The sequence below is a fragment of the Dermacentor albipictus genome, unplaced genomic scaffold (assembly GCF_038994185.2).
Source record: "Dermacentor albipictus isolate Rhodes 1998 colony unplaced genomic scaffold, USDA_Dalb.pri_finalv2 scaffold_15, whole genome shotgun sequence".
In the NCBI taxonomy this organism is placed as follows: domain Eukaryota; kingdom Metazoa; phylum Arthropoda; class Arachnida; order Ixodida; family Ixodidae; genus Dermacentor; species Dermacentor albipictus.
The window spans coordinates 6583858-6597004 of record NW_027225569.1 but is presented as its reverse complement, the minus strand read 5'-3'; the positions used below and the strand labels follow the sequence as shown (position 1 = coordinate 6597004).

Below are 13147 nucleotides of genomic sequence, written 5' to 3'. Positions count from 1 at the left end.
AAAAACCAAGACAGCATTACTGCCTTTATTGACTGACTTGTACATTCCTTTTCATTTTTGTGCATTTCGAAAATTTGGTTCTTCTGATGGTATATCACATGATTTTTGGTCCTTTCAATCCCAATATTGTGTCCTCACTTCTGCTGGGCATGGTCGTTCGGCTATTTTCATATAATTGAATATGAAGGATGAACGTAGGCTCGACCTGTGTTTAAACGTATCTAACTGTGAATCAGTGCGGATCGAAAATAACCTGCCACCATCTCGTAATCTCAATGGTCTAATAACTGCTTGCATCTATCGCTCCCCATCTTCATGTATTCCTGTTTTATTACACAATCATTCCGCGGTGGAGGGGGGGGGGGGGTGTATTCTGTAAGAGTCCACTTAGTGGACTGTTCATATCGGCCGCCCGCCGCTGCGGATTGCATGCAGCTGTACGAGCTGCATGCAATAGAAGAATAGAAGAATAGAGAAAAGGTGAATAGAGAAAATAGAAGAATTCCAGATCAAGCTACAGAACAGGTATTCAGCTTTAACTCAGGAAGAGGACCTTAGAGTTGAAACAATGAACGACAATCTTGTGGGCATCATTAAGGAGTGTGCAATGGAAGTCGGTGGTAACTCCATTAGGCAGGATACCAGCAAACTATCGCAGGAGACGAAAAATCTGATCAAGAAACGCCAATGTATGAAAGCCTCTAACCCTACAGCTAGAATAGAACTGGCAGAACTTTCGAAGTTAATCAACAAGCGTAAGACAGCTGACATAAGGAAGTATAATATGGATAGAATTGAACATGCTCTCAAGAACGGAGGAAGCCTAAAAACAGTGAAGAAGAAACTAGGAATCGGCAAGAATCAGATGTATGCGTTAAGAGACAAAGCCGGCAATATCATTACTAATATGGATGAGATAGTTTAGGTGGCTGAGGAGTTCTATAGAGATTTATACAGTACCAGTGGCACCCACGACGATAATGGAAGGGAAAATAGTCTAGAGGAATTCGAAATCCCAAAGGTAACGCCGCAAGAAGTAAAGAAAGCCTTGGGAGATATGCAAAGGGGGAAGGCAGCTGGGGAGGATCAGGTAACAGCAGATTTGTTGAAGGATGGTGGACAGATTGTTCTAGAGAAACTGGCCACCCTGTATACGCAATGCTTCATGACCTCGAGCGTACCGGAATCTTGGAAGAACGCTAACATAATCCTAATTCATAAGAAAGGAGACGCCAAAGACTTGAAAAATTACAGACCGATCAGCTTACTGTCCGTTGCCTACAAACTATTTACTAAGGTAATCGCAAATAGAATCAGGAACACCTTAGACTTCTGTCAAGCAAAGGACCAGGCAGGATTCCGTAAAGGCTACTCAACAATAGATCATATTCACACTATCAATCAGGTGATAGAGAAATGTGTGGAATATAACCAACCCTTATATATAGCTTTCATTGATTACGAGAAAGCGTTTGATTCTGTCGAAACCTCAGCAGTCATGGAGGCATTACGGAATCAGGGTGTAGACGAGCCATATGTGAAAATACTGAAGGATATCTATAGCGGCTCCACAGCCACCGTAGTCCTCCATAAAGCAAGCAACAAAATCCCAATAAAGAAAGGCGTCAGGCAGGGAGATACGATCTCTCCAATGTTATTCACGGCATGTTTACAGGAGGTATTCAGAGACCTAGATTGGGAAGAATTGGGTATAAAAGTTAATGAAGAGTACCTTAGTAACTTGCGATTCGCTGATGATATTGCCTTGCTTAGTAACTCAGGGGACCAATTGCAATGCATGCTCACTGACCTGGAGAGGCAAAGCAGAAGAGTGGGTCTAAAAATGAATCTGCAGAAAACTAAAGTAATGTTTTACAGTCTCAGAAGAGAACAGCAATTTACAATAGGCGGCGAGGCACTGGAAGTCGTAAGGGAATACATCTACTTAGGGAGGTAGTGACGGCGGATCCGGATCATGACACGGAAATAATCAGGAGAATAAGAATGGGCTGGGGTGCATTTGGCAGGCATTCTCAGATCATGAGCAGCAGGTTGCCATTATCCCTCAAGAGAAAAGTATATAATAGCTGTGTCTTACCAGTACTCACCTACGGGGCAGAAACCTGGAGGCTTACGAAAAGAGTTCTACTCAAACTCAGGACGACGCAACGAGCTATGGAAAGAAGAATGATAGGTGTAACGTTAAGGGATAAGAAAAGGGCAGATTGGGTCAGGGAAAAAACGCGAGTTAATGACATCTTAGTTGAAATCAAGAAAAAGAAATGGGCATGGGCAGGACATGTAATGAGGAGGGAAGATAACCGATGGTCTTTAAGGCTTACGGACTGGATCCCAAGGGAATGAAAGCGTAGCAGGGGGCGGAGAAAGTTAGGTGGGCGGATGAGATTAAGAAGTTTGCAGGGACGGCGTGGCCACAATTAGTACATGAGCGGGGTTGTTGGAGAAATATGGGAGAGGCCTTTGCCCTGCAGTGGGCGTAACCAGGCTGATGATGATGATGATGATGATGTACGAGCTAGGAGAAGACAATCGGCTGTAGCTAATAAAAATAAGGAAAAAGAATGAAAGAAATAGTAGCGTGCAAAATTCAAGGGTTTCTTTCTAGATGTGATATGAGAGCATAGGTTCAGTTACAAGTCGAATTACTTATATGTCTGGAATAACTTAAAATAATAAGAAATCACTGAGACGACCGGGAACGATATTCAGAACAAATTAAAAATTAAATCATGGGTTTTTACGTGCCAAAACCACTTTCTGATTATGAGGCACGCCGCAGTGGAGGGCTCCGGAAATTTCGACCAGCTGGGGTTCTTTAACGTGCACCTAAATGTAAGTGCATGGGTGTTTTCGCATTTCGCCCCCATAGAAATGCGGCCGCCGTGGCCCGGATTCGATCCCGCGACCTCGTGCTCAGCAACCCAACGCCATAGGCACTGAGTAACCACGGCGGGCATTCAGAACAAATCATAAAGAAATGGAATAAAAGATACTACAGGACAAAATTCATGAGTTTAATTATAGACACGATATCGGAGCATTAGTTTAGTTATAAGTTAATTACTGAAGTGTCTGGAATATTTAAAATTGTTTAGAAATCACTGAGACGACTGGGGACGAGTACAGTACAAGCTTTATGCGCTTCATTACAGATGTGATATCAGAGCATTGGTTAGTTACAAGTTGAGCTACTGAAGTGTCTCGAATTACTAGAATTAATCAATAAGCCTACAAACACTGACACCAAGGACAACATCAGGTAAATTACTTGTGCTTAATAAACTAAATGAAGAAACAATAAATTAATGATAATTAAAGTGGATAAAAATACAACTTGCCGCAGGTGGGGAGCGATCCCACAAACTTCGCATTTCGCGTGCGATGCTCTACCAATTGAGCTACCGCAGCGCCGTTTCTGGAGCATCGCACACGAAATGCGAAGGTTCTGGGATCGTTCCCCACCTGCGGCAAGTTGTTTTTTCATCCGATTTCATCTCCATTAATTTATCGTTTCTTTATTTCACTTATTAAGCACAAGTAATTTCCCCTATGTTGTCGTTGGTGTCAGTGTTTGTTGGCTTCTTATGACATGACATAAAAATCAGGCCCCTCTCTTAACCCCCGTTGTTCTCGTTTAGTATTAATTAAAAATCACTGATTAGTGCACACCAGAGCACAGAATCGGACACCTTAGAGACCCGCCTTTTGAGCACAACTTTGGCGAAATACCTGGAAACCGGGAAGTAGAAAGTAGAAGAAATGACGTCACTAATGACGTCACACACACAAGAAGATGGTATGATAGTCAACCGCCCAATTAATTGAAAAGAATTGCCTTCGAGTTCGGTTCGTGCATTGCGGTCGCCTAAAGTTAACCTAAGGAACAGCTATGCGAAGGTGCGTGTGCCACTAAGAGACACCCAAGTCAAAAATTTGAGTCGCCTACCGTTTTTTTCATTTCTTTAGTTTATTTTCTCTTGCCAAAGTATTGCAATGCATGCATTTTATTTTACATAATCATTGTAATTGAATATATAATTAATTGAAACTGAAAGTATATCTGTAACTTGCACTGACTAGTAGTATGCTTGACTGAATTTAGCTGAACAATATTTTTTACAAGATGCCTCACTAGGCAACGAAATACTACCATCACTGTCTCACACCTTGTAAGGTATAAGAGAAAGCAGAATGTTTGCGCACAATTAACTTATACAATCAGACTACCATCAAGACAGATGAGTCAAATGATCCTCTGATTATGTGAACAACGTTGCAGGCTGAAACATATTGAAAAGCGTGTTTTTAGGAATATAGGGTTTCCAACTTAGGTTAATCTGTCTATTGCATGGTGAACGAATCCCCAGGTACCTCAACGGCACCCTCTGTGTGCGGAGCCGGTTGACTGCGTCCCTATTCGCTCTTCCTTCCTTCGTGGGCAGAGGCGCACCAGTGGCGAGGCACCAGCATGTGCTTGCTGCGGTATAGCTAGGGAAACGACGGAGCATGTTTTATTAGAATGTGAAGACATCTGCCCAGTGGTCCATTTAGGCACCACTCACCTCCTTGAAGCCCTTTGGTTCAGCGAGAGCACAGAAAAAGTAAACATGTCGGCAATAGAGATTAGTAAGAGGCGATTGGAAGTTTTGGTGGACGAAAAGTAGGGAAACGAAAGAAAACGAAGACATACAAATGCAAAGTTCACAATAGGTGCCAGAAAATTTGGTTGTGGGAGTTCATCCTGTTTTTTTCTTTGTTTTTTGTTGCCTTGGTAGGACATTCGGCAGTATATTAGCAAGAGCTTGGTAGCGCAACCCCCCCACCCTGTTCCGAAGGGGACGCTCATAACATCCATCCATCTATCCATCCATTCGTCCTTAATTTTCTGTCGTTTGTTAAAGGTGGGAGGCGCTGCGTTCACGCATTTCTCTGCAAGCGCCTTTGTACCGCAAAAAGCTACTTCCTATGCGGCACTACTATCCTATCGTCGTTTATTCAATGCGGTTGCCCCTTCTGTTCGCGGTGAAAAATTGAGTATGCAGATATCGGAACCACCCACTGGATAGATATTGATTTGTATCGTAGAGCGTCTTAGCCGGTCCTTCTGAGGTAGCTTTCCATATGCATGCCTTCGTTTAGCAGTGCTTGTGCGCATCTGCACGCAGTTATAGTGTGCGTGCGAACAGTGCAGTGAACTTATTTTGCGTATTTCATTCAAACGAAAGATGTCGGACACAATGAATATTCAGCCTTGCGCAATTTTTCATTAGAGTGAGGGTAAGCGGTTTTCTGGACGTTTCAATTTTTCATGGCACAGCTAATCAATCCACTTTCTTTAAAAGCAGACAGGTGAAGTAACCTAAAAATTTGGATGATAAATACTCGTTCACACCATTGAAAACACCCCAGCACAATGACAAACCTTTCACCTGACCATTCATCATTTGAAACGCCATCTGTTCAACTGGCTTCCCTGTTGTTCCACATCTAGACGCAGCACGACGTCGAAGATTTTTCAAGCGGAGTGCCTCGATGCATTCCCAGAAGGACGGCCGATTTTAAGGTACCGCAGTAGCATTTCTGCGGCAGCAAATTAAAGAGCTTAAGGCTTCCCATACAAAAATGCTTCCTTACTTTCTTTAGAACTTTTCTCAACATCCTATCAACTTTAGTAACATCCTATTGACTTTTACTTTTTAGTAACGTTTGTCAAAAGAAAGTTGGTTACTTCTTTTCTAACTTCAGTATGTAAAAAGAAAGTTACTAGAAAGTTAAGACACACTATTTTAACTTTTTAGAAACACGATTCAATAGGAAGGTAATAAAAATAATTATGTTCCTAAAGTACATAACCCAAGTTACAAAACATGCATGAATATTATTCAATAAGGTTATAATTATTCAGTGAACATGGCTGGTGCAAGACAGTGTTGTTTCATGGACAGGTGTAACTTTCCACAATTTGCAATCAACTTTCTAGTAACCCTGGTTACTACAAAGCTGTTAAAAATGATTTAGTGAAAAATGAACATATAACAGCATCTGAACTATAAATGAATATGCAAAGACTGGCTGCATTAAAAAAAATGTTTTTTTGCACAGTAACTGTTTTCCTAATTTTCAATCAACTTCCTAGTAACATATGATAGTAGAATGTTCATAGAAAAAAATTGCTTCTAATACAGGACGCTAAGAGGAAATATGGTCTCACCAATTCAAGATGTGGGCACGTATTCTCGAAAACACGACAGCTAGTGCCATGGGAAGCGTGTATATGTGCGGTGATCATGAATTTGTGCTCAGTAGGTGTCAAAGAAGCCCGTAGGCCATGCACCATCGCACTAGACGGCGCGCTGATCGGCTCGTGTTCGCCAACTAAAGCGGGAGACACACGGTCCGATTTGGTGTCCGATCCGGCGTCTGACGCGGCGAAACTGCAGCCCGAATCGAGGTGTTTTGCCGTGCCGAAGCGCCGGATCGGACGTCCGGCGTGCGACAAACCGGGCAGATTTTCATCGTTCGACGTGTCCGACAACTGCACCGTCGTCTGGCCGCAGCCATTGGCAGCGCGGCTGGCATGTGACGTTCTCTGACGTTCCCTCCACGGAGGCGGTGCTGGCTTTCCGGTTTCTCGCAGTTATTCTTTTTCCTTACCTGCTGCAGTTTGTTTCTGACATGAAATAGTTACCAGTTCAGTAAAATTATCTCGAACGTGTGCCTGCTATGCAAACCAGCGCCTTGTACACTAGCACTAAGCTACTGGTGATATCGGGAGCCGCGACGCGAGGGCATTTCTCGAGCAGACATCACACACCGACTGTCTGAGCGAGGCCGCTCGCTTCGCTTGCACGTTTACCCTTCGCAACGACTGCATCGAGTTAACAAATTGTATTTAATTACGGCCGACCTAAGTGTACAGTGTTCATTGTTTTGGCAAAAATAAGCACTCTTCGACGAGCTCGGACTGGATCGCAAGCGCCGTCGGCTGCAGCGTCCGCCTAGCTATGCCTACCGGCCCTATCGCTGGCTTTAGCGGAGCCGTCAGTGGACAACGCGCCGTCGTGAAGTGTTCTGTCACTCACAGGGGCATAATTTTATCGACAGCCTTCGCGCAAAGCGAAGCAGTGTTGTGCAGAGTTGTTTATATTGCGTTTCTCGACGTGGATATGAACTCAAGCTGGGGAGTTGGATGTGGGCGGAGCTTACGCGCTGCTCATGCCGTAGCATGCAGCGCCGCACGTCGGATCGGACACCGAATCGTACCGCGTGCGTCTGTATAGCTCGCTCATGGTTCGGCTGAAGTCCCCGTATACACTTTATAAATAAGGAAGCCTACCTAGGCACTGTAAACCCAATGATTGGGGCCTAAATGCCTCTCCGCCTCCTACTACGGCTTCCTTTGAGTGACAGTCTGATCTCGAAGGCCGTGCTTTTGCAACCTGCATGCACCTGAAGCCATTGCGAATCTTGAAGGCAGCATCCGCTTAGTTTTTATTATATATACATTTCCTTAAACTTCGTATCACAAAGTACAAAGTACAAACTTCTGGACCAAATAAATTTATTAAAAGACTCTATCAAATGTTATTAGAAAAAACACGCAATTTTTTCATTTAAGATACATTTTTCTAAAAAACCGCAGAGTGGCGCTACTGTAGTATTTGTTTGGTCGACACACCACGTTGGTCGTCGTCAGTGCTCCCTGCAGTAAGGTGGTATTTGGGGTAAATTTTAGAAGTGCCTAGACAAAACGTGCTGCTTGTTGTGTCCAGTGACCATCCCAAACCCTCCGGACTCGTGTAACGCCATTAGTTCGCCGTGTGTTTCGAGCGATCCACCAGTGTCGTCAGTGAGTGCCCTAGTACAGCTGGTAGTTCTGAACTTAGTGTCACACATTACTTCCGCCTTCTTCTTTGGCTTCTGGATTGGATTGGCGCGGCTCGCTACGTGCTTGCGCGCGCTTTTCCGAGCGCAGATTGGTGTGCGCCTGGTTTCTGCACTAGGCTGTTATGCAATCGCTTTTTCGAGCGCAGATTGATGTGAGCCTGGTTTCTGCACTAGGCTTTTGCACGATCGCCTGCTTTTTGCACTGGGCTTTCAAGAGGCGAAGTGAGCGTCGCTTACTGCGGAAGTGCAGCGCCGCGGGCCTACCGTGTATGGAAGCGCGCAGCAATGCCGGGAAACATTCATACAAAAGCAAAGGGTCAGAAAAGTGCGCTTTATTTTCCATTACTATGTCACAGTGGGTAGCGCCGTGCGATCGCTTCTAATAAACGCAGAAACGAGTCCTTGCAGCGCATGTGCCCATTAATCGATGCCCACCATAGCCATATCAGGTACGACTCGAGAAGCTGTAGAGTCACCCTGTAGCCGGCGGAGTCGAGGTAGCGCTAAACCTTTTGCCAGTAGCTTTCGATTTTCTGGGTGTGAGCGCCCGTGATTGGGTCTACAAAGTTCATGCTGTGGTTAACAGCCTCCCATTGCAAATTCAGTCTTGCTCCGTTAGCCCCCACCAAGTTCGGGATGCAGTTGTATGGGGCCCATTCATCACTGTGGATGGTGGTTCCCGGTTCAACGTTGGCTGCAATAATGGGGCCTAGCGTCGCCGGGTCTCGTCGGTCGACCTTGAATAGTCGGAGCTCCCCGGTGGTCACGCAGATCATGCCGAATACCCATGGTCCACGATCTGCAATGCCGCCGTAATTTTGGCGGCTCGGCGGAACGTTGTCGCCCGTCATCAGGCGGCCTCGATTGTATTTTCGCTTGCCGCGAAGGAGGCATTCATCAATTTGCACAATCCTCCCGGGGCCACCGAGTGGGGGTCGCGCCAGCAGCTCGTCCCGCACGACCTCACGAGCGTAGTTCCTCCAGTCGGCGATGACATGGTCCGACAGATTAAGCAAGTCGCCGGTCATCTCCTTCATGAGCCACGTGCCTATGTTTTTGCTCACGCAGTACGTGAGCCAAATCACTTGCCGCCTGCAGTAAGCGACGCTCACTTCGCCTTTTGAAAGCCCAGTGCAAAAAGCAGGCGATCGTGCAAAAGCCTAGTGCAGAAACCAGGCTCACATCAATCTGCGCTCGAAAAAGCGATCGCATAACAGCCTAGTGCAGAAACCAGGCGCACACCAATCTGCGCTCGGAAAAGCGCGCGCAAGCACGTAGCGAGCCGCGCCAATCCAATCCAGAAGCCAAAAAAGAGGGGGGAAGTAATGTGTGACACTAAGTTCAGAACTACCGTACAGCTCCCGTCCGAGCTGTCTTTGTTCTGCCGAGCTGTGTTCCCGCGCTCTCGTGAAAAGTCTGGTACTGGGGCTTCGAATTGTAGTGTTTGGAAGACTGTTGAAGGTTGTGCTTTTGTGGAGCTGGAGTTCATCGGCAGTTCTACAGTGCTTGCGCCAGAGAAACGTCGGTGCTTCTGTACCTGTTAGACGAAGGAGCGTTTGCCAAGTCTTGAAAGGTAAGCAAGTTTGGCGCTTGCGCGCATTCTTGAAGCTTATGATTTACGTAATGAGCGTTGTGTAATTAGCTAGAGCAAAGCGCTTTCCTATCGTATGTTAGCCATGTTTCTGTGCACATTTAGCAAGCAATTTCACGAAAGCTTCCTCTGATGTTACAGCGTACTTGCATTCTGCTACCCGCCTTGATTGCTATGCCTGAATGGGCACACAATTATGAAAACACATTGAAAGTTTGTGTTCGTTCGGCAGTGCGTAATAATTTGAAGACTGCGATTTTGTAGCGATACTTACCCCTCGATTCTATATCACTCTTCTCGCCTACCGCTAACGCCCGGCAGCTGCAGTACGTAGCACGGGCCGGGGCGTCGGTCAGCCTACTAACGAATAGCGCAAAGGAATACCATCGCTACAAAATCGCGGTCTTTAAATTATTACGCAAATTTTGTGCACAATGAACGTTATAAACACACCTTGCATGTACATGAAAAAAAGGTTTACAACAGAGATGACATATATGCATGGGCACATATATGTGTCAATAAAATACTCGAGCCTCTTTCTGACTACAGGAAAAGAAGTTATGTCTTCTCGAGGGCATGGCTGCTTGTAATAATGAACCTCTAAGGGAAGGTTTTCTCTAATCCGTATTTTTGATATCTAAATGCTTATGTGGCATGTACAAACTGCTTGCATCAATTTCTCATTGGGATGAGCTGTCTGAAATTTAATTTTCAGTAATAATTGCAATAATTAACTCCTTCCACCTGTCTTCTAATGACTAAAGTTCTATGCTTCTACCTTGACAAACCTTTTGTGAAATTAGTTTGATGAGGCCCAATATACAGGGTTTTCTAAATTGAAGGTATCAGTACCTATTAAAGACTATGCTAACTATGAAAATGCTGCTTGTGTATATTGTTTATTCACTCTGTCAGACAAAATCTTTACACCCAAGTGCAGTTAGTAAATTTAAAAGTGCATGTCTGCAAGGGGAAGTCAGAATTGTATTTGAAGACAATTGCATCTTGTTTGATAGTTCTCGAGCACTTGTGCGCCACTAATCGAGCACAGCTTGGCCCTATACTCGATGAGGCTTGAAGCTTTCAATGTCTGCTCATCACTAAAACAGCACCAGATCTCACTCTGTGTCAAGGGGTGGCACACATTTGCTTTGTTCTAGGCAGATGCATGTCTTGCTTTCGCATTGAGGTTCCCAATACTTTTTAGTCTTGCGTAAAAGTACACAGCTCAGTACAATGCATGTATGGTATACGTAAGGCTGCTTTGTTCTTTAAACTGAATCAACAAGAAGCAGCGACTTCCGTTTTTGCAAACCTTACCCTACTTCCTAACCATTCCTTGATCAAATGCGTATAAAATGAATCTTTGGTTGTTGTATTCTTTCACAGGTAGACATCGGTGATGGTGTATACGTTGAAAAGGGCCTGCTGAAGAGGCTGTGCCTGGATGCTAACAACTCAGGCTTTCACTTCGCGGAGGGCCTCCTTAAAGCTCCTTTTTCAATAGAAGACGTTGAAGGGAGGTCCTTCTTTGGGCGGCTGTCAAATGCCTTCCACAGAAGGATCCGTTGGATTCCAAGAAGGTCAACACCATAGTAGGTATGTGTGTCACAAAGAAGCATCTTAATATTCTTTGTGCAGTTTTCAACAAAACTCCTTTCATGGCAATTTCAGTGCTATCTTAGGGTATACTCCTTTCTTTCCTGCTAAAATAGCTATTAACCTGATTATAATAGCATATTATAATGCAAGCTATGCCACCATAACTAGAAAATTGTCATTACTGTTGGCATATGTATTTTTGTGATAGAGGCCCTGGTCATATGAATGCACTGGTAATATAATATCCTGTCTTGTGGAAAGCTAACATGTTTAGTAACAAGCTCACTTTGACAATGTCTGCCTGCACAACAAAGGCATTTTCTAATCTTGCTGTAGAACGTCCGTAATGCCTGTTCAACTGCTTACATGTTGCTTGTATCACTTCGTGGTTCTTAAGTGCAACATAAAAATCAACTCTTCTATGTACCTGTGCCCAAGCAAAGCTGCAGCATAGTTATGACTGACACCTTGCCTTTCCTAAGATAATTCACATATGAAACTTCCATGTACTAGTCACAATACGAATATCGAAGTTCATTAAACTGAAGTTGATTTACAGCTTTTGTTTGTAGATGACAATTGGTACGATAGAGCTTATGTGTCGTGCATCTGTTGGTGTTACGCACATCTTCACGCTCCCAGCTTTAATGCACGAATTCAGTCATTTCATGCATTTTTAGGACTTTGCACAAAACAGGTAGAGATGTTTATAGCTCACAGGATTGAAAGCTTGTCTCTTGTGCACTTCCTTTTTAAGAAACAGATGCATGGTGTGTTGCACTGTAGCAAAACTAATATATTGCCTTTTTTCTTCTCGTTTCTAGACTACACAACGCAAAATTTCAGCCTACTTCCAGGGCAGCTGGAGAACTCGTCCTCCTTACTAGCCCGGGGATATTAAATGGATGTGTTCAAGCACAAATGGAAACCCGTCTTGTTCTGTTGCATGCCACACCTAGCCACTTGGCAATCACTATTCGCCAAAGACAGATAGTTGACAGTATGTTACTAGCAAGTCGTTAGGATATATAGAGGTGGTTAATAAATAGTCATTGCACAGTTTTTAGGAAGCAAATAAAAATTTTATTCAGAGATAATCAAAGCTTACTTTTGCAATATATAATTGCAAAAGTAATTACCTCTGAATAAAATTTTTATGTACTTTCTAAAAACTGTGAAGCGACTATTTATTGACCACCTTTATACATCCTAACGACTTCCTAGTAACATCCTGTCAAGTATCTGTGGCGAATAGTCGACAGGATGTTACTAGCAAGTTGTTAGGATGTACAAAAGTGGTCAATAAATAGTCGCTTCACAGTTGACACTTTCTAACGACATAAGATAATAAGCAGTCAGTAAGAATTCTATCGACATTTTATATCTATACTTTCAATTCAATATCGGTGGCCAATAGTCGGTAGGAGGTTACTAGGAAGTTGTTACGGTGTCTAAAGACGTTTTATAGAATGTCGATAGGTTCTAGTAACATTTGTCTAAAGACGGTTTATAAAATGTTACTAAAATTTTTTGTAAGGGATTGCGCGAAAGACTGATTCCCAGGTATGTCAGTTCAGCGCAGTTACGAAAGTATTCCTTCCGGCCTGCCAATATACATCTCGATGCTATCTGTAGCTGAGTGGCTTCACAGGGTAGTGTTTCTTCGCCTGCAGTTGTGTGGGCTTGCCGACCGCACGTAAAGGTGTTTGCGGTGTGTAGCTAAACCCTTCCGCGAGACGGCGTAATTTATGCCACTTCCCAAGACTGCTACTTCTCCAGAAGCTCCGTAAGATTCGCATCTTCCGCGCCGAAAACGGTTGGCGGCGAATCCTAAAGATCAAGTTCGCAGTGGCAACACCCCACCGCGTTCTGTAGCGCCATTAGCGTGGGTATTGAAAGCTTCTACCTCCTGGTTTGTCTGCAGGAATGTCCTTACCTTTTTTTATATATATCGGGATAGGACGGAACCTTAGAATCGGTGGCAGAGAGATAAGCTGGGTGATATTTTCTGTTTATCTCCCTTTCTACTCGTGAAATGCGACA

At 44.1% G+C, this 13147-nt stretch overlaps 1 long non-coding RNA gene across 1 annotated transcript; it reads left to right on the top strand.

The window, feature by feature from the left end:
• Positions 1-8017: 8017 nt before the first annotated feature.
• LOC135918532 (uncharacterized) lies at positions 8018-11981 on the top strand. Its single transcript, XR_010569673.2, has 3 exons — positions 8018-9481; positions 10892-11101; positions 11929-11981. It is a non-coding gene; the product is annotated as an uncharacterized lncRNA (long non-coding RNA).
• The last annotated feature ends 1166 nt before the right edge of the window (positions 11982-13147 follow it).